This window comes from Pan troglodytes, chromosome 7, assembly GCF_028858775.2.
Source record: "Pan troglodytes isolate AG18354 chromosome 7, NHGRI_mPanTro3-v2.0_pri, whole genome shotgun sequence".
Taxonomy (NCBI): Eukaryota; Metazoa; Chordata; class Mammalia; order Primates; family Hominidae; genus Pan; species Pan troglodytes.
Genome location: NC_072405.2, coordinates 119,386,456 through 119,406,376, shown reverse-complemented (window position 1 = coordinate 119,406,376; position 19,921 = coordinate 119,386,456). Strand labels below are relative to the sequence as shown.

At 38.4% G+C, this 19,921-nt stretch overlaps 1 long non-coding RNA gene across 1 annotated transcript in view; it reads left to right on the top strand.

The window, feature by feature from the left end:
* LOC134810903 (uncharacterized) overlaps nt 1–19,921 on the top strand; it is a 139,511-nt gene that overhangs the window by 29,340 nt on the left and 90,250 nt on the right. Inside the window, exon 3 of the long non-coding RNA XR_010159653.1 lies at nt 17,710–17,810. This is a non-coding gene — a long non-coding RNA (uncharacterized LOC134810903). The remainder of the gene's footprint in view (nt 1–17,709; nt 17,811–19,921) is intronic.

Here is a 19,921-nt window from a genome sequence, read left to right as displayed (position 1 = left end):
TGAGCAGAGATCGTGCCACTGCACTCCAGCCTGGGTGACAGAGTGAGACCCTGTCTCGAGAAAGAAAAAAAAGGAGTATGGGATCCAGAATCTGTGTGGCCTGGGCTCCATGTAAGCAGGGGCACTGACTCCTCAGGGACTCCAGGCACAATACTAAATTTAGCAGAGCCTTCGTTTCCTCATCTGAAAAACTGGGATGTACCTGCCATTCTTTCTTCACAATGTCATTGTGAGGATTATGTGATGCTTGCAAACAGCTTAATACATGTGACGACAGTGATGATGATGAAGAGCCAACCAAGCTACAGGAGTGGGGCTTGGCCAAGGGAACCCTTTGGTCCAATGGTTTTCAAAGTTTCAGCATATTGGCATCACGTGGGGTAAGGCCAACTTCATGGGTATGTGGTCTGTGCAATCCTACAGGGCCTCATTCAAAGAAGGGCCCTGCACTTAGTTTAATAGTCTGCTGTTACCATCTTAACGCTCTTAAAATTTTAAAATAAGAACTGCATGTTTTGTCAATGGACCCTACAAATCTTGTAGCTGTCCTGCCTGGAGAACGTTTAAAAATCTTCATACCTGAGCCCCAGTTTACATTAGTTAAATCAGAATCTCTGAGGTTGAGACCACAGACTCTTATTTTTTAAAGCTTCACAGGTAAGCCTTACATATAGCAAAGTTGAGAACCAGTGCCTTAGTTTTCTGGTTGATTGACAGGAGTCCAGGAAATTTCTTGCCTCAGTGACCTATATAACCTTGGCGGGAGAAACATTCTTTTGATATGAGTTTCTAAATGCAAGAGAATTAACATAAATTCTCCAACTTTGAAACCTGTCTAGCACTAGGCTACACACACTGGGATGCCTACCAGTGTCACCACATGGTGACAGATCTTAGAAAACTTACTCTGTTTAATCTTGAAATGGGTCTTAAAGTCACACCTACATCCTAGGTTGTTGTGAGAATTAAATGAGATAATGCATATTAAAGGCTCACCGAAAAGCCTGACACATAGTGTGTTCAATAAATGTGAGCTATTATGAATGTTATGATTTCTACAGGTTTCTTTTGGTTTGATTAATACACAGATCCTTGGATGACCTAAAGACTCCTATCACAGGAACATCAAGATTATTTGTTTCAAAGGACATTCTTAATTATTCCTCAGAGTATAGAAGTATAGAAGGCATTTAGTCAGAGGAAGATGTATAATGGTCTGAGGCAAGCCACATCACAGCATGGGGGCAAGTTGTGAATAATTTACTCATGCTGCCAAGCTGTCAAATGACGGTAGAGTTTTCCAAAGCAGCATCGGACCTGGTTTCTCAGACCTTCCCTCCTTTAAGGAAGGCATGGCTAATTGGAAGGAAAAAAAAATGTCCTCAGTCCTCATGCTCTGTGTACATCAACACATGCCATCTGTCACTCTTCTTCTCTCAGGCACTACCCCAGCCAACAGCATCTATCCATCATCAATTGATGTACATACATTTGTTCCTTGATCATTATTTTCCTGTTTATTCTGATGTTCTTCATTTTTAATGATAAAACAACAAAATAGATCCTACAAGTCACTTTGTTTAGAGCCTCAAATACTGCTACGATGCAGATAGTTAGGTTTTAAGCCTTAGAAGTGAATGAGGACAAAAGGAAATAGAAATATTATTGTCTCAAGGCATAAACAAGCCATAAACTTATGGGCTTAATTTTGCAGTTTGAAATTTTAATATCCTATTTTCCTCCATTTGAGAAATAACCAGCATTTTTCGAGTACCCTAGGGAGAAAAAAGTTATGAATGACTTTACTGGAAAATTACAAAGAACTGTGTAAACACTAATTTAATTAGAATTCAATAAGAAAGCCAAAATCCAGAAATTATCTGCCTGACACCTGGTTGACATGTTTATTTGGTATGTTAATTCTTAAGCTGGCAGAACTTCAGAATGACTTGGCAAGCCTTAAAAAAATCATCTAAAGCTGTGGGTCCACCCATGATCAATTAAATTAGAACCTTTAGAGATGAAGTTGGGGCATCAATATTTTAAAAATATTTCCACAGTTGATTCTAACATGTAGCAGGGTTGACAACATGAAATCCCCACTAGAAATGACAGGGATCCTTGTAGAAACCTCAGGGGCTGCATGCTTTAAGAACCTAGGAAAGTACAAAAGCAGTAAAAACAAACAAATGAACAAACAAACCAACCCAATCAACCAACCAAACCAAAGAACCTAACAACAAAAAATAGCCCTATTTGATATTATGGTTGAATTGTATCTGTAAGCAAACAATAACGGTTGTATTTGGTTTAAAAATATATATACATGAATGTACTTCCAAGCTTGTAGGCACAAGTAAAAATCCTTTCTTGGTAGACCTTTCCCATGCTCAAAGTAACTTCAGGGTTCCCAGCTCCCTGACCCTAAGGGTATCATGACCTTAGAGAAAATTCAGGGCAAAACACATTGTGGCTTTGATTATTCATAACTTTGTCTCACACTACTAGACTTCCTCCACTTAGCTAGATGTTTAGAAATCCCCCTGCATACCTCAGCTAGACCTGAGCTCCCCTGAAAAGCAGCTTTACTAATCCTCCTTTATTTCCCAGCCAAGAGTGGGATGCTTTTTTTCACTGTTTGTGTGACACAACCCCCCCACCCCCCAACTCACTGATGCATTCATATTCCTGAGTGACACCATACTCCTCCCAGGGACATAAGTGTGTAGCACGTTCTTCTGAAGGAAACTCTTGTCCTGAGTCCCTACCTTTAGAAAACTGCCTGTACATTGTAGAGGGGATTGCAGAGGACACCTTTACCCTAATTCCTGAGAGTGTGATCAGTCTAGAACCTGCCAGCTTCATCTGCAGTGCCTTTTCTGGTCCCTGTCAGATTCTGGAACAAAGCTGCAAAGGCAGCCGTTCTAGGCTGACTCTATATAGAGAGACATTATAAAGGGGGAGAGAGAAGGGAGGAAGGACAGAGGTGAAAAAGCATTTAATCACTTAGTAATCCCTGACAGTGGGCTACCCAATATAAACAATCGGATTAACACTGTTTGAAGTCTCTTCATTCAGGAGCGAATGATCCTTAGTTACTTAAGTCTGATCATGTCACTCCTCCTCTCAGAAATCTCCAATCATCTCCCAACCCATTCAGAAGACAGTCCAAAGTCCTTACTATGGCCCTAAGACTCCAGGGGGTATGTACCCCCTGTTTCTTTTTCTTTTTTCTTTTTTTTTTTTGAGATGGAGTCTCGCTCTGTCGCCCGGGCTGGAGCGCAATGGCGCATCTCCGCTCACTGCAAGCTCCGCCTCCCGGGTTCCCGCCATTCTCCTGCCTCAGCCTGCCGCGTAGCTGGGACTACAGGCGCCCGCCACCACGCCTGGCTAATTTTTATATTTTTTTTAGTAGAGACGGGGTTTCACCGTGTTAGCCAGGATGGTCTCGATTTCCTGACCTCGTGATCCGCCCGCCTCGGCCTCCCAAAGTGCTGGGATTACAGGCGTAAGCCACCGCGCCAGGCGTGTACGCCCTGTTTCCTGGTTCTCATCCCTTCATGGTCCCTGGCTGTTCAGTGAAATTCAACCTCATTGGCTTCTGCTGTTCCTGGGAAGCGCCAAGTGCTTCGGGGCCTTTGTGAGTGCTATTCTCTAGGTCTCTCCTGCTGCCTTGTGAAGAAGGTGCCTTGCTTCCCCTTTGCCTTCTGCCTTGATTGTAAGTTTCCTGAGGCCTCAACAGCCATGCGGAACTGTGAGTCAGTTAAACCTCTTTTCTTTATAAATTACCCAGTCTCAGGCATTTCCTGATAGCAGTGTGAGAATGGACTAATATAAATACCTAGCACTTAGAACAAGCCCTAAATATACATAACAGTTTGTTTCCTTAGGAGGACTGTGTAGGCTGCATGCATGTATCCCCAGGGCCTAATACTGGACCTAGCACATTGTAAATGCTTAGAAAATGTTTGTGAAATGAATGTTGTATATATTATGGCAGCACTATTTTTAAATGCATTCTAGCTTGGTTCTGATAGAAAGACAAAATAGTGGCAAGAATGAGAGCTTATATAAAGGAAAAATTCAAATTATTTTGCTTTCTTTAATGTGTACAACTCCTGATTGTAGTAGAAATGGTTTTAGTACCTCATTCACCAAATAATCTCCAGCTTTGCCAAATTTTCCTTTTCAAGATATCCTAATTGTTTTTTAAGGGACACGCAATGTAAATATGGTATTCACAGGGTAGCAAACACACACACACTAAAGTTTTAGAAAGGTAGTGTGGTTAAGTGGTTAAGAGCCTGAGCCTAGGAGTCAGACAGACTTAGAATTACATGTTGCTTTTATCACTTATTAGATGTGGAAACTTAGTTAAATTACTGAATTTCCCAAGTCTCATTTTATTCAATTGTAAGATGGGAATAATAATATTACCAAAATTTTAAAAGGATCAAGTGAGATAAATGCTATCCTCTTGGTATATTAAACACATAGTATTTCAGTAATTGCACCTCATATTATTATTTTCATTATTATTTAAAGATATTTCAGTTACCCTTCATGTAATTGAATTCCTGTTAAGCAATAGCGCATCCTTTGTGTTTCTGGTTTTGTTTTGTTTTGTTTTTTCGAGATGTAGTCTCGCTCTGTTGCCCAGGCTGGAGTGCAGTGGTGTGATCTCAGCTCACTGCAACCTCCGCCTCTCCAGGTTCAAGCGAGTCTTCTGCCTCAGCCTCCCGAGTAGCTGGGACTACAGCCACGCCTGGCTAATTTTTCTATTTTTAGTAGAGGTGGGGTTTCACTATATTGGCTAGGCTGGTCTCAAACTCCTGACCTCATGATCTGCCTGCTTCAGCCTCCCAAAATGCTGGGATTACAGTCATCCTTTGTTTGTTTTAATGCCTCCCTGAAGCTATCTAGGCATCCATTCATTCACTTTGAATTGCCTTAATACCAACTTGCAACATGTCTAAGATTTTAAGGAAGAAAATGTGAAGAACTGGCCTACAATAGTCCTAGTCAACAGAACTTCTGATGCAAAAACACAAAGATTATGCATTCTGGAAACAACTAGAGAAACCCTGTGGAGATATCTGTAATGGAAACTTTAAAGTTATCAATATTGGAAACTTTATGATTTGGGTTTTAGCTGTTTTAACATGAAAAACAGACTAAGACTTGTTTTGCTGTGGGGTAATTGTGTAGATATTTTATGAACACTACCTCAGAAGATGAATGCTTAGGAATGACCAGTGGATGTATTGTGCATGAATGATGACAGAGTGCTGCACAACATTCTGACCTTTCACTCTCTTGAGAAAAGTGGAAAAAAAGCCAAAACTCGCCACATAAAATGTATTAGATATATGCATATATTCACACTAATGAAATTGTATACATTATGTACAATTTTTATATATCAATTGTACATCAATAGGGCTGTTAAAAAAAATTTCCACCAAATTAAATTTAAAAAATGTGTCAACTGATGCTCAGCAAGAGAGAGTAAAGAAACTGACTTCCTGAAAGGCATTCTCTAAGTTTCGAGTAATGAATCATTTAGAAGGAGCATCTGTTGCATCTTGAAATGGACTGGGAGAAAAACATTCTCTGGAAAACAGAGAATTTGAACCTATGTCACAGAGAGTTTTACAAACAGTTTCCAAGACTACAATAAAAAAGACAATTAGATTTAGCACTCATGGCTACCAAACCAACATTCTATGGCATCATGGCAACGTTATTGTTTTTGATCTATTATGAGTTCTGATCTTTAAAATTCTCCTGAAATAATCAGAAATAAACTTTTAATGTTATCTCATTTGATTTCATGGTGCCTAAAAGTCTGTTCTCTAAACTTGGCATGCACTGAACTGTTGTTACATTGAGAACTAGAAGACTTCCTGTTTGAGATTGACTCCCATTGGCATTATTATGTGACAGAAAGGTAGTAGGCTTGCAGTCAGCCTAATTTGAATCCTGTCTTTACCACTGACAAGCTGACAGAATTTAGGTAATTTGGATGAGTTACTTCCATTCAATAGAATAGAGTTGCCGCATACATAACACAGGGACTATAATATCTACCTCTTAGAATTGTTGTACAGAATAAATGAGCATTTGATGTGCTCATTACAGAGTAGTTCTAAATGTTTTCTCTTTTATCTTCATAAAACTCCAGCCAACTCTAATGAAATCTCCTGACAAATGCCCTCGAGTCAGGACAGAGACAGAAAGTGTTTTGGGTAGAAATGCATCTTGCAGCGGTCCTTTAAACTCGTGGGTGGCTAGTGTCAAATTCTGTTTTCTGACAATTGGTATTTCAGAAGGGATCTAGTGTACTTGAATGATCAGCTTAGGGAAAAAAGTTCATTAATCTTTTGTTTGACATTTGATTTGTCTGTAAATAACCAAATATTTAAACATAATTAAGCCTGTTATTTATTGACACTTCCATGATCCAGGCACTTTTTATACACACTATTTCATTTTATCACCCCTAATTTATAGATGGAAGCTCTGAGATGAAGAGTTGGATTTTAAAACTAGTGGCAGAATCAGGGTTTAAATCCAGCCTGTTTGATTATAAAACCAGGCACCTTTTACTTCATCACTTTGCTTCCTCAAATCATTCCTTTTTCACATATGTGAATGTTCAAGGCTACAGCATTATTTAGCAATTGCTAATCAGTATATTCATATTATAATTCCATAGATTTGCTTTCCTTTGCTTTGCCCTATTTCATTTTTAACACCTGCATAGTGTCTTTAAAAGTATACATTAAATATCTACAACTGTATATATCAATCATATGTCAATAAAATGGTTTACAAATTAAATAATTAGAAAATGTGATCCAACTTTATGTCTAAGTAACCTAAACTCATGTTTCTAAGTTATATTCCTCTCTCCTTCCCTTCTTTCTTTCCTCCTTGCTTTTCTTCCCTCTTTCTCTTCCTCCCTTCTCTCCTTCCTTTGGTCATTCTGATCCATTAAATGTTACATATGCATGTACAGACATGTGTGTATAGAAATGTAGCAAAGCACTCCAGCTGTGCATGCTTACAAGTGTTAAAATGTATCATGCCATGGAAGGACACTTTCCAAAAAATAGCAGGTTTGTAGAACAAGAATAAATGATACATGGTTGGCTGGGTGCAGTGGCTCATGCCTGTAATCCCAACACTTTGGGAGGCTGAGGCAGGAGGATTGCTTGAGCCCAGGAGCTTTGAGACCAGCCTGAGCACAATAGTGAGACCCTGTCTCTGAAAAAGAAAATAGCTGGGCATTGTGGTGCCTGCTTGTAGTCTCAGCTACTCAGGAGACTGAGGTGGGAGGATTGCTTGAGCCTGGTAGTTCAAGGCTATAGTGAGCTTTGATCACACCACTGTACTCCAGCCTGGGCAACAGTGAAATGCAGTCTCAAAAAAATAAAAATAAAAAATAAAAGAAGGATGGTTGAGTTCAGAGCTTGGCTTGAAAGGAAAAGCAGATAATTGTCTATAATATGGTATAGGACATTGGAGAGCCCGTCTACTTGCCTTCACATTTGAAATGTCTATATTAAAGTTTTTCTGCTTTCGACTAAGCTGTTGTTGAATTCTAAAGCACTGTTGTGAAATAAATCATTCTGAGAATAGACTTTGTGGTGCAAGGAGAAAAGCCCCATTCATTTAAAAAGGCCTGAAATCTGAAACATTAATTTTACAAATATTTATGGAGCCCCTGCTATACAGTAAACATTGAGTATTCAATGACAGAGCTGATCCCTGTCTTTATGGAGCTTACAGTCCAATTGAAACAAGTATTTTTAAAATTTAGTCAGAGAGAGGAACCAGGGTGAAACTGGAGAGCTATTGTATTAGTTCATTTCCATGCTGCTGATAAAGACATACCCAGGACTGTGCAATTTATAAAAGAAAGAGGTTTAATTGGACTTACAGTTCCACATGGCTGGGGAAGCCTCACAGTCATGGCAGAAGGCAAGGAGGAGCAAGTCCCATCTTACATGGATGGCAGCAGGCAAAGAGAGAATGAGGAAGTCGCAAAAGCAGAAACTCCTGATAAAACCATCAGATCTTGTGACGCTTATTCACTACCATGAGAACAGTATGGGGGAAACTGCCTCCATGATTCAATTATCTCCCATCGGGTCCCTCCCACAAAATGTGAGAATTATGGGAGTACAATTCAACATGAGATTTGGGTGGGGACACAGAGCCAAACCATATCAGTTATCCTGGTTGGATATCCATGCTTGGGGTCCCTTTATTTGCCTGGACAAAGGGAAGGAGTAGGGGGTGGGACTCTTGGGGGAAGATAGCAAAATGATACTAAGACAAACATGGCCTCCTTCCTAATTTTACCTGTCACTAGCTCTGACCATGTGACACACATAGTGTAAAATACAAACATGCATCTCTGAACCATGGTAGACTGGATCAATACTTCTTCCATGTTCACTCTGTGGTTGTGGCACTCCTGGGCCAGGCCAAGAGTAAAAAACCCTTCTAATTTTAGATGTGTACCATCTAAAGGAAATAAGTTATGTCTAATAAGTTGACTGGAAGCTCTTTATTCCTTTCCTTCTGCAGAAGCAGATATTTATTTATTATATATATATATAATTTACCATCTTTATCATTTTTAAGTGTACAATTCATTGGTAATAAATACATATATATACTCCCCCCTTCAGCCTCCCTTCTTCCTTTTCCCAGCCTCTTGTAACTGCCAATATGCACTCTATCTTCATGAGATCCACTTTTTATAGCTCCGACATATGAGTAAGAACATGCAAGATTTTATCCAGTTAGAAAACTGGATAAATAGAATTTGGGAACATTTCACTAGCCATTGATCTAGAACCTTTAGGGCTTATTCATGACATACCACATGAATAGTTGAAAAATACTCTTAGATTTCTAGAAAAGGTACAAAGAGGGAGAGAATTGCAATGGAAAATGGAAAAGAAGGAAGGGTCAACATATGTACAAACTAACTGCAGAAAAGTGAAATCAAATGGATTCCAATGAAAATGGATTATCATGGATATCTGTGCTCTGGTTCTGGGCTAAGATTTTTAGAAAAAGAAAAATAACTTTTTTCTGATAATTAAGAGAACATATGTTGAAACTTGAAGAAATTAAGATATTATTTAAAGGGATTTTTATCTTGCCTTTTCCCACTAGAATGTCTGTGTAAAATGATTTACTAGGATCACTGGTCCTAAGGGTTCTGATTCTTTGTGTTTGGTTAGAAATTTCTCACATTCAGATAAATATCACCTGAAAACTAAAGAATTAAACTTTTGTGCAATAAAAGATATCATAAAGACCGGGTGTGGTGGCACATGCCTGTAATCCCAGCACTTTGGGAGGCTGAGGCAGGCAGATCACCTGAAGTCGGGAGTTTGAGACCAGCCTGACCAACATGGAGAAACCCAGTCTCTACTAAAAATACAAAATTAGCCAGGTGTGGTGGCACATGCCTGTAATCCCAGCTACTAGGGAGGTTGAGGCAGGAGAATCGCTTGAACCTAGGAGGCGGAGGTTGTGGTGAGCTGAGATCACACCATTGCACTCCAGCCTGGGCAATAAAAGCGAACTCCATCTCAAAAAAAAAAAAAAGATATAAAAGCACATTAAAAAACAAACTACCAAATAAAAGAAAATATGCTGCAAATATACAAGGGATATTTAAAATATATAAAAAATTCCATAAAGTTTTAAGAAAACTCAAGCAATTAAAAAAATGGACAAAGGTCATGAAAAAAAAACTTACAGAAAAACATACAAGTAGAGGAGAGGGAGAAATAAAGAAGCTGCAATTTAAAATAATGTGACTTTTGGCTGGGTGCAGTGGCTCATGCCTGTAATCCTGGCATCTTGGAAGGCTGAGGAGGGCAGATCACTTGAGGTGAGGAGTTCGAAAGCAGCCTGGCCAACGTGGTGAAACCCAGTCTCTACTAAACGTATTTTTAAAAGTTAGCCAGGTGTGATGGCAGGCACCTGTAATCCCAGCTACTCAGGAGGCTGAGGCACGAGAATTGCTTAAACCCGGGAGGCAGAGGTTGCAGTGAGCTGAGATAGCACCATTGCACTCCAGCCTGGGTGAAAAGAGGGAAGCTCCATCTCAAAAAATAAGTAAATAAATAAATAAAATAATGTGACTTTTGACCTTCCATTTAGAAAAATCTTAAAAGACTGATAATATCTAGCATGGGTGAAAGTGTAGAGGAATAATTACTCTCATGTATTCTTGGTTAGGGGTATGAATAGATGCAGTGTTTTTGGAAGTCACTATAGCAATAAAATTAAAAATGCATATGCCATTTGACTCAGCAATTTCTTTTTTAAGGCTGATATCCTATAGGATTGCTGGAAGAAATGCAAGAAAAAAACCACAACAAACCTCATGATAATGCTTACTGAAGCATTGTTTTTGATAGTAAAATGCTGGGATAACCCACGTGTCATTGATAGATGGATGTAAGTAAATCATGGTACATCCACACAATAGAATAATATGCAGTTGACCAATGTTCTTCAACCTGAATGATGTATGGATCTTCTCTAAGAGATTTTTAAAAATTATTTCCAAAGGAAGCATGAGGACTATCTTTAAGTATAGACATTAGATACTATAAAATTAACTTAAATAAGAAAAATCAAGTTACAGATTTGCATGTTTAATATGACATTCTTCAAGAAAACAAACTCAAGCTATATATCCTATTTCTCTCTCTCTGAATATAGAGAAAAGGCTAAAAAGTACATATCACACTGTTAATAGTAATTACCTTTTTTTTTTTACTGTACATGAGTCTGATTTTTAAAAATTTATTTCAATAATATTGTGTTTCTTACCTACTTCTTTAATTAACCAATTTTTAAAATTAGAGATGGGGTCTCACTACATTGCCAGGGCTGGTCTTGAACTCTTGGTCTCAAGCGATCCTCCTGCCTCAGCCTTTCAAAGTGCTGGGATTATAGGCGTAAACAACCATGCCAGGCTGTTATTTAATTTTTAAAAATGAAAATATTTTAGAAAAACAAAAACCCTTTTATTGTAGGATTTATTTTAATCTTTAAAAATTTACCTTGGGATGAAATTTATGGGATTTAAGAAGTAGAGCAAGCCATACTTGATCCAAACACATAAATGTAAAATGAATTTTTCATTAGTGATCTCTGAAACCAAGTACGACTCAAATCAATGTGCATAAGAAAGTCAAACATTCTTTGTTAGTTTTTTGAGGTGGTGTCATTCTAGCTTGCTCTAAAATATTTATTCATTAGTAATTTATCTGCATTACATTTCATGTAGTACTGTGGACAGAAAATGTTCAGCATTTGTTATATTTGTATAGGAAAAATGCTCCATGAGATAGTTTAATAGTAGGAATCAAAGTACCTCAAAATTCAAACAGTTCAGGCCCCAGGAATAATCCAGAGTAGAGGATAGGAAGGGTTAAACTTCATGTGAGCCTTTGATTCTGACATCACAATTAAATTATACAAATTCCTAACTTGTGTCAGATTTTAGAGTTTGCAAAAACCTACATACCTGTTATTCCTGTTTGTGCTCCTCTCAATCCTTTAAGATAAGGGGGGCAGGAATTAATATCTCCATTTTACAACTGAAACTGAAAATTAGAGGACTTCAATGAATGAAAAATCTGAGTAGCTTATCCTACCAAGTGGCAGATTAGTTCATGATTCCTTATTAAGTGATAAGACTTGCCAAACACCAGGAATCTGGGGAAGAAGTGTACTCAAAGAAGGATGCTTGGACCAATCTGAAAAAAGAAAAAAAATTCAGTTCAAACTGAGTAACAATTCACAGTAAGAATTAGGTTATATCAAAAATTCAGTCAATTTTTCAAGGCAGACAGAGTTAACACTAGTAGTAGTAGTGATGTTGTGGGCAGCTATCAACTTGTGAAGGGATCAAAGATTTGCCTGCCCAAGGAGGTGTCTTCTTTCATAGTTTCTGAAAATTCCCTTGGAGTCACTTCCATTGTCATTGTCCCCAGGTGGATGTGACAAATGAATTAATGGCTTATTGGATGGTATGAAACCTTAATCACCTTTTCTCCTTTTTAAAATGGCATTTAAAACTTACAGAAACATTGCAAGAAGAGAACAAGAAATTACTGTACCCATTTGAGGTATTTTGAAGACGTCATGCTCCTTTACCCCTAAATACTTCATCATGCATTTCCTAAGAATGTAAATTGTCTTAAATAACCACAGTACATTTGTCAAAATGAAAAAGTTTAACATTGATACAGTACTATTGACTCCATATTCAAATTTTCTGAAGTGGCCTCAAACTGTCATACATATTTTTTTTTAACCATGTCTAGGATTCAGTCAAGTATTACCTTTACCTATTTTTGTCTTAATAATAAATCAACTATTCCAAAAATGTTGCAGCCTTTGTATCTGTTGAGTATTGGTGCAAAGTATCATAACACATAAATACAGGCTAGTGTCCAGATCCCTCCTCACAGTAGATGAAAGGATGGCTGGGATTGGTCCCACCAAGGTACCCTCTTAGGTGCCAGTGTCACAGTTTGGAGAATCAGTATTTGCTAAATCTTAAGGCAAGGGTTCTACCTGCTGCAGCATGGTCAGCAATTATTTTGTGAAACAGTTAAGGTAGATTAACATCCATAATCTACAGTTGAAGAGAGACCTAGATATTAAGTGACAGAATAAAAATTCCAACCCATGTCTGTTGCAGGAAGTCAGGGACCCCAAACAGAGGGACCGGCTGAAGCCATGACAGAAGAACATGGATTGTGAAGATTTTATGGACATTTATTAGTTCCCCAAATTAATACTTTTGTAATTTCTTATGCCTGTCTTTACTGCAGTCTCTAAACATACGTTGTGAAGATTTCATGGACACTTATCACTTCCCCAATCAATACCCTTGTGATTTCCTATGCCTGTCTTTACTTTAATCTCTTAATCCTGTCAGCCGAGGAGGATGTATGTCACCTCAGGACCCTGTAATAATTGCATTAACTGCACAAATTGTACAGCATGTGTGTTTGAGAAATATGAAATCTGAGCACCTTGAAAAAAGAACAGGATAACAGCAATTGTTCAGGGAATAAGAGAGATAACCTTAAACTCTGACTGCCAGTGAGCCGGGCAGGACAGAGAGCCATATTTCTCTTCTTTCAAAAGCAAATGGGAGAAATATCGCTGAATTCTTTTTCTCAGCATGGAACGTCCCTGAGAAAGAGAATACGCGCCTGGAGGTATCGGCTTATAAACAGCCCCCCTGGGCATGGCCTGTCTCTTATGGTTGAGGCTGCAGGGGTGAAATAGACCCCAGTCTCCCATAGTGCTCCCAGGCTTATTAGGAAGAGGAAATTCCAGCCTAATAAATTTTGGTCAGACCGGTTGATCTCAAAACTCTGTCTCCTGATAAGATGTTATCAATGACATTGGTGCCCGAAACTTCATTAGTAATTTTAATTTCACCTCGGTCTTGTGGTCCTGTGATCTCACCTTGCCTCCACTTGCCTTGTGATATTCTATTACCCTGTTAAGTACTTGATGTCTGTCAACCACACCTATTCACACACTCCCTCCCCTTTTGAAAATCCCTAATAAAAACTTGCTGGTTTTTGTGGCTTGGGGGGCATCACGGATCCTACCAATGTGTGATGCCTCCCCCGGACGCCCGGCTTTAAAATTTTTCTCTTTTGTACTCTGTCCCTTTATTTCTCAAGCCAGCCGACGCTTAGGAAAAATAGAAAAGAACCTACATGATTATCGGGGCAGGTCCCCGATACATGTGTTTAGTACCTCAATCCAGTTGCTTACTGATTTCCACATCACCTATCTATTCCTTTCCTAAAATCATCTTAACAAATTTTCTGCCCATTAACATTCTGTGAAATTATTATACTTGTTTATATTTTATGCTTTTGTCCATGAAATTCCCTTTTCCTGAAAATACTTTCTTTTGGTTCTTTTCTCTTTCTCAAGATTTTACTCATGTTAAAAACCTTTCTTGAATGTTGCTTTCTCTGTAAAGGCTGTCCTGACATCTTCAGAAAGAATGTACCACTTAGTCTGCATGGCTCCAAAGCACTTTGTGGATCTCTATGTTAAAAAAAATTATTTCAGTGTTAACTAAATATATGTCAATTCACAACTGAGAATGGAATGGCCTTGTCCTAGTACAGTGCCTGGCATATCATAGGTGTTTAATAAATTATTACTTAATAAATGAGCTTTCATTATTTATACATTCACTGACTCCAGTTGGCATGGGTCTATGAACTGGAGAATGTGTAATCTAAACTAACCCTCAGAAGCTAATACTCTCAGGCAACTGACATCTGAAAGATTTATAAACTCAATTCATTGCCTTAAATCACAAAGTCTTATAAAAAACTGGCCTTTAAAGTCCAACATGGCATGCTTTAATCAGATGACATCAATCTGACCATTGGGGAAATGGATTTTAGCTTGAACAATCATTTACAATCATTTAGACTTGGTTATATGCAGTCTATTGAATCATTCAGATTCATTTCTATTTTTTATGTTGGAGGCTGCTAACCTAGTGGGGATCCCAGATGGAAACCAAATCTGTGTACACATGGGGAGTTAAGTTCTTGGGCATGTAGCTGTGACAGGATAAGAGTCACCAGCAATTGATTTTCATGAGGGAGGGGCCTAAACACCTCATTGTAGGCAGCTCACACACAATGAAGGAAAAGTTAAAAGATGAAATCTTTGTGTGAGTGCACTGGGAGTATTTTGAATTTAGCAGGAGTGTAACTTTTGGCTCAACACTACTGACACTGATTCAGTTATCTGTAAACTCGATACAGCCATTTTTTTTTTTTGGTCATACTACTTGCATACTGATGACAGAAATATTTTTATACTTTTAGAAAGTTGCTCTCCCAAGTTGCACGAAATATAACAGTGACTCTGCAATTTTCTACATATGTAAGCTACTCCCAGGTAATTCTTAGGCCACTACTGTTACTGATGTTGGAATGGGCTTCTGACTTTAGTTGGCTCAATCAGACTAATGTGAAAGACATATTCCATCCTTGAACAGTGATTCCTCTCTCTCTCCTCCTCTGGATATTAACAAAAGATCCTGTTATTCCAGTGGCTGCTGGTTGCCATCTTATGAGCCAACCACTTCAAACAGCAGACAAGAGAGCAATCAGACAAGAGAAAGGAATAAAGAGCATCCAAATCAGTAAAGAGGAAGTCAGACTGTCACTGTTCACCGATGATATGATCACATACCTTAAAAACGCTAAGGACTCATCCAAAAACTCCTAGATCTGACAAATGAATTCAGTAAAGTTTCAGGATACAAAATCAATATACACAAATCAGTAGCACTGCTATACACCAACAACAACCAAGATGAGAATCAAATCAAGAACTCAACCCTTTTACATTAGCTGCAAAAATAAAATATTTAGAAATATACCTAGCCAAGGAGGTGGAAGACCTCTATAAGGAAAACTACGAAACACTGCTGAAAGAAACCATAGATGATACAGATAAATGGAAGCACATTGCATGCTCAGGGATGGGTAGAATTGATAGTGTAAAAATCATCATACTGCCAAAAGCAATCTACAAATTCAATGCAATTCCCATCAAAATACCATTAACATTCTTCACAGAACTGTAAAAACAGGACTAAAATTCAAATGAAACCAAAGAAGAGCCCCCCAGAGCCAAAGCAAGACTAAGCAAAAAGAACAAATCTGGAGGCATCACATTACCCAACTTCAAACTATGCTATAAGGCTATAGTCACCAAAACAGCATGGTACTGACATGAAAATAGGCACATAGATCAATGGAACAGAATAGAGGACCCAGAACTAAATCCAAATAGTTACAGCCAATTGACCTTTGACAAAGCAAACAAAATCATGAAATGAGGAAAGGATACCCTATTCAACAAATGGTGCTGGGATAATTGGCAAGCCACATGTAGAAGAATGAAACTGGATTCCCTTCTCTCACCTTATACAAAAGTCAACTCAGGATGGGTCAAAGACTTAAATCTAAGACGTGAAACCATGAAAATTCTAGAAGATAACATTGGAAAAACCCTTCTAGACATTGGCTTAGGCAAAAACTTCGTGAGAAAGAACCCCAAAAGCAAATGCAACAGAAACAAAGATAAATAGATGGGACTTAATTAAACTAAAAAGATTCTGCACAGCAAAAGAAATAATCAGCAGATTAAACAGACAATCCACAGAGTGGAAGAAAATCTTCACAAACTATGCATTTGGCAAAGGACTAATATCCAGAATCTACAAGAAACTCAAACAAATCAGCAAGAAAAAAAAAGTAATCCCATCAAAAGGGGGGTAAGGACATGAGTAGACAATTCTCAAAAGGAGATATACAAATGGCCAACAAACATATGAAAAAATGCTCAACATCACTAATTATCAGGCAAATGCAAATCAAAATCACAATGTGATACCACCTTACTCCTGCAAGAATGGCCATAATTTAAAAATGAAAAAATAACAGATGTTAACATGGATGTGGTAAGAAGGGAACACTTTTACACTGCTGATAGGAATGTAAGCTAGTAAACCACTATGGAAAACGGTGTGGAAATTCCTTAGAAACTAAAAGTAGATCTACCATTTGATCTAGCAATCCCACTACTAGGTATCTACCCAGAGGAAAATAAGTCATTATATGCAAAAGACATTTGCACACGCATGTTTATAGCAGCACAATTCACAATTGCAAAAATACTGAACCAGCCCAAATGCCCGTCAATCAATGAGTGGATAAAGAAAATGTGGGGGGGGGGGGGGTGTGTATGTATGTATGTGTATATGTATATGTATACACCACAGAATTCTACTCAGCCATGAAAAATGAATGAAATAATGGCATTCACTGTAACCTGGATGGGGTTGGAGACCATTAAGTAACTCAGGAATGGAAAATCAAACATTGTATGTTCTCACTTATAAGTGGGAGCTAAACTCTGAGGACACAAAGACATAAGCATGATACAATGGACTTTAGAGACTTGAGGGGAGTGTGGTAGGGGGATGAGGGATAAAAGACTACACATTGGGTACAGTGTACAGTGTACACTGCTTGGGTGATGCATGCACCAAAATCTCAGAAATCATTACTAAAGAACTTATCCATGTAACCAAACACTACCTGTTCCCCAAAAACTATTGAATTTTTTTTAAAGCAGTAGCTATGGAGTCATTCAGAACTGGTTCAATTGGTGCATATGCTGGAGCTGGCCAGTCCTAAATTGAAAGGGCAGATGGCATGCATGTCTTTCATATTCTGCTTCATCTAAATTCTACACTTGGATTCCCAAGGACTATTGTCTTAGTTAAGTCAATGTTTCCGAGTGCACAACCACTGTATCCCAAAGGGGTGGTTCCAGAGAATTTCCAAAATCAGCTGCATGCAGTGTTAGAACCAGCCTTTCCACATACGCTCTTAGGCTATGTTCTTAAGACTGGGTCAAAAGCCTAGACAGCTACCTTTTTGTCAAGGTAAATTTATTTCAGGTGCCCTGTTCCTATTTTTTGCCAATGAAACCTGACCGGAGCAATTCCAGAAAGCCCCATCAGACCTTCTTCCTAAGTTCTTCTTTCAGGCAACAGTGTTGAGGCTGTGTTCCTTTGACTTTCAGAAGTTCTCTGGGTTCCCAAGTAACTCTTCTGAGATCATGACCTGCTCAAGTTACAAAAGATTTTGGTTTCCTACACCGCAACAACCAAAAGGGCTACTCAAGTGAGTCTTGGCTTGATAAAAATAAAGGGGTTTAAAAATTTCTATACAAATAATGCAAGTTGAAATTACATATGCATGTATATAAAATCAGAATATTACACAAATGCTGCTTTATATCTTAAGTACTACTACTATATAATTTTAATGATCCCATAATATTCCATCTATAGAATTATAATTAATCTTCTAATGTTGAATTTTTAGATTATTTCTAATTACTATCTATTATAAATATTTCCTCACAATGAACACCAGAGCCATAAGTTTAAATGCTCCTAATTGTATCTTTAAAGACGTCTTTAATCTGAAAGACTGAACTCAAGGAAATCCAGAACATTGCAAAATAAATTTGAAGATTGGTTTGGAATATGTCACCAAGTCTAACAGGGAAATTGTGAGCTAGAACCATGCAACTATTCCTTTTTGTTGCAAACAATACCCAAGTAAGGGGCCCTAATTCCTCTTCCTTGGCTGTTCATTTGCCCCTGGTATGTTGGGTTCCATTTGCCTCTCAAATCCCCTTTTTCAGCCTTTAGTTCCTCCTCCATGCTTTCCCAAAGGTGACTCTTGACCAAGACCTTCCCCATTTCTGCCAGGTAGGCATGGGGCATTCCTGAGAGCCCAGTTCAGTGTCTCTCTGCTTCTTTCTCAGCCTTTTAGAACTTCCAGTTTACACCAGCCCTGATTTCTGGAGAAGCACAAAGAGGTGAACACAGAGAAATTTGTAAATGTTCCTAGTAGGGTAGGAGTTAAGAGCCAGGATCAAGAGCAGCGTTAAGGTCAGGAAGCTGACAGTCCACTTTCACAGTATAGATCCCACACCTTTCCTAGGTACCTTCCAGCTGTGACAGTTTATTTCCTATCTCTGACTCAGGCTATGTTTCAGCACCTGCACCTGGGCTGCACATTTCATTTATTTTTATCTTCGGTTTGCAAGTGTACAGGCTCCTATGTTTTACTGAGATCAATTGGCTTCTGACCCTATTCCTCCTTCTAACCCTCCTCAGATCTCCTGAAGACCCAGGAGCCTCTTCTGGTCTCTGACTGTCTTAGTAATGAAGAGGCTGTGGTGTTGCTCAGTCATTTATTCAGTCATTCATATTCATAGAAAACCATAAAAACAATTTTCTTAATTACAGTACTTGATGCTGCGATGTGTCTCCCAATTTTCTGTGTGCGGTTTTCTCTGTGTAACAGGCACTCTGCATGAATTTGACAACTTTAATTGCTGGAGAAATTTCTCCAGGAGAGGTAATACACAAAGAGGGAAATAAGCTTCCAGGATTCCATTTAAAGAATGTTACTTGACTCTGGTCTTACTGGGTTCAGGAAGCCTGGCTGAGCTGCTGCTTTTTGATTTGCATGTACAAACCAAGATTAAGCTTCTGGTTTGCATTCTTCATTTGCTTATGAAAGTTCTGTTTATTTACCTGCAGGTGGAGATTTAGACCTTACTCTCTCTTGAGATCACTGTGAAAGGAGGGAATGAATAATTTGATGGTCTCTAAAACATGGAGAGAGGCTGCAGCCTTTCACCACAAAATTGAATTTTGTGAATCCATCAGTTAACAGCTATGGAAAGTGGAGTGTGGACTCTGTGGCTTCCCTCCAAATGCACTAAAAAAAAAAAAAAAAGAAAAAAAGAAAAAAGTCAGTAGGTCTAGGTTTGTTGGGTAGAATGCTTTGTAATCTCAGTCCAGTCTACAGGATTTCAAAATAACAGCTGGAAGGCAGAATAAAGACCAGTGAATATGTTTGCTTTTAGGATCTTAACAGTTAAATCTCCCTGTTTGATTTCAAAATTCCACCTCAGCTTTACCAGATATTAGTTGGCCACACTAAGTAGATTATTTTTCTTTTTAGTCATTTATAGTCTAATGACAGCCAAATATGTTTTGTTTCATTCTGTCTCTGCCCCTCACTCATGTCATCTGGATGCTTGAGGCTGTTGCTGAGTGAAAGACATTCTGAAGCCATAAGTGATATCTGATGTTAGTTGGTGTTAGTACTTCTTGTTTGGGTAGGGTTGAACTCAGATTTGAAGTAAGCTAGGGATCCCTTGAGTTTTTCTTTCCTTTGACATTTACCCTTCTTCTATGTTCCAAAAAGAA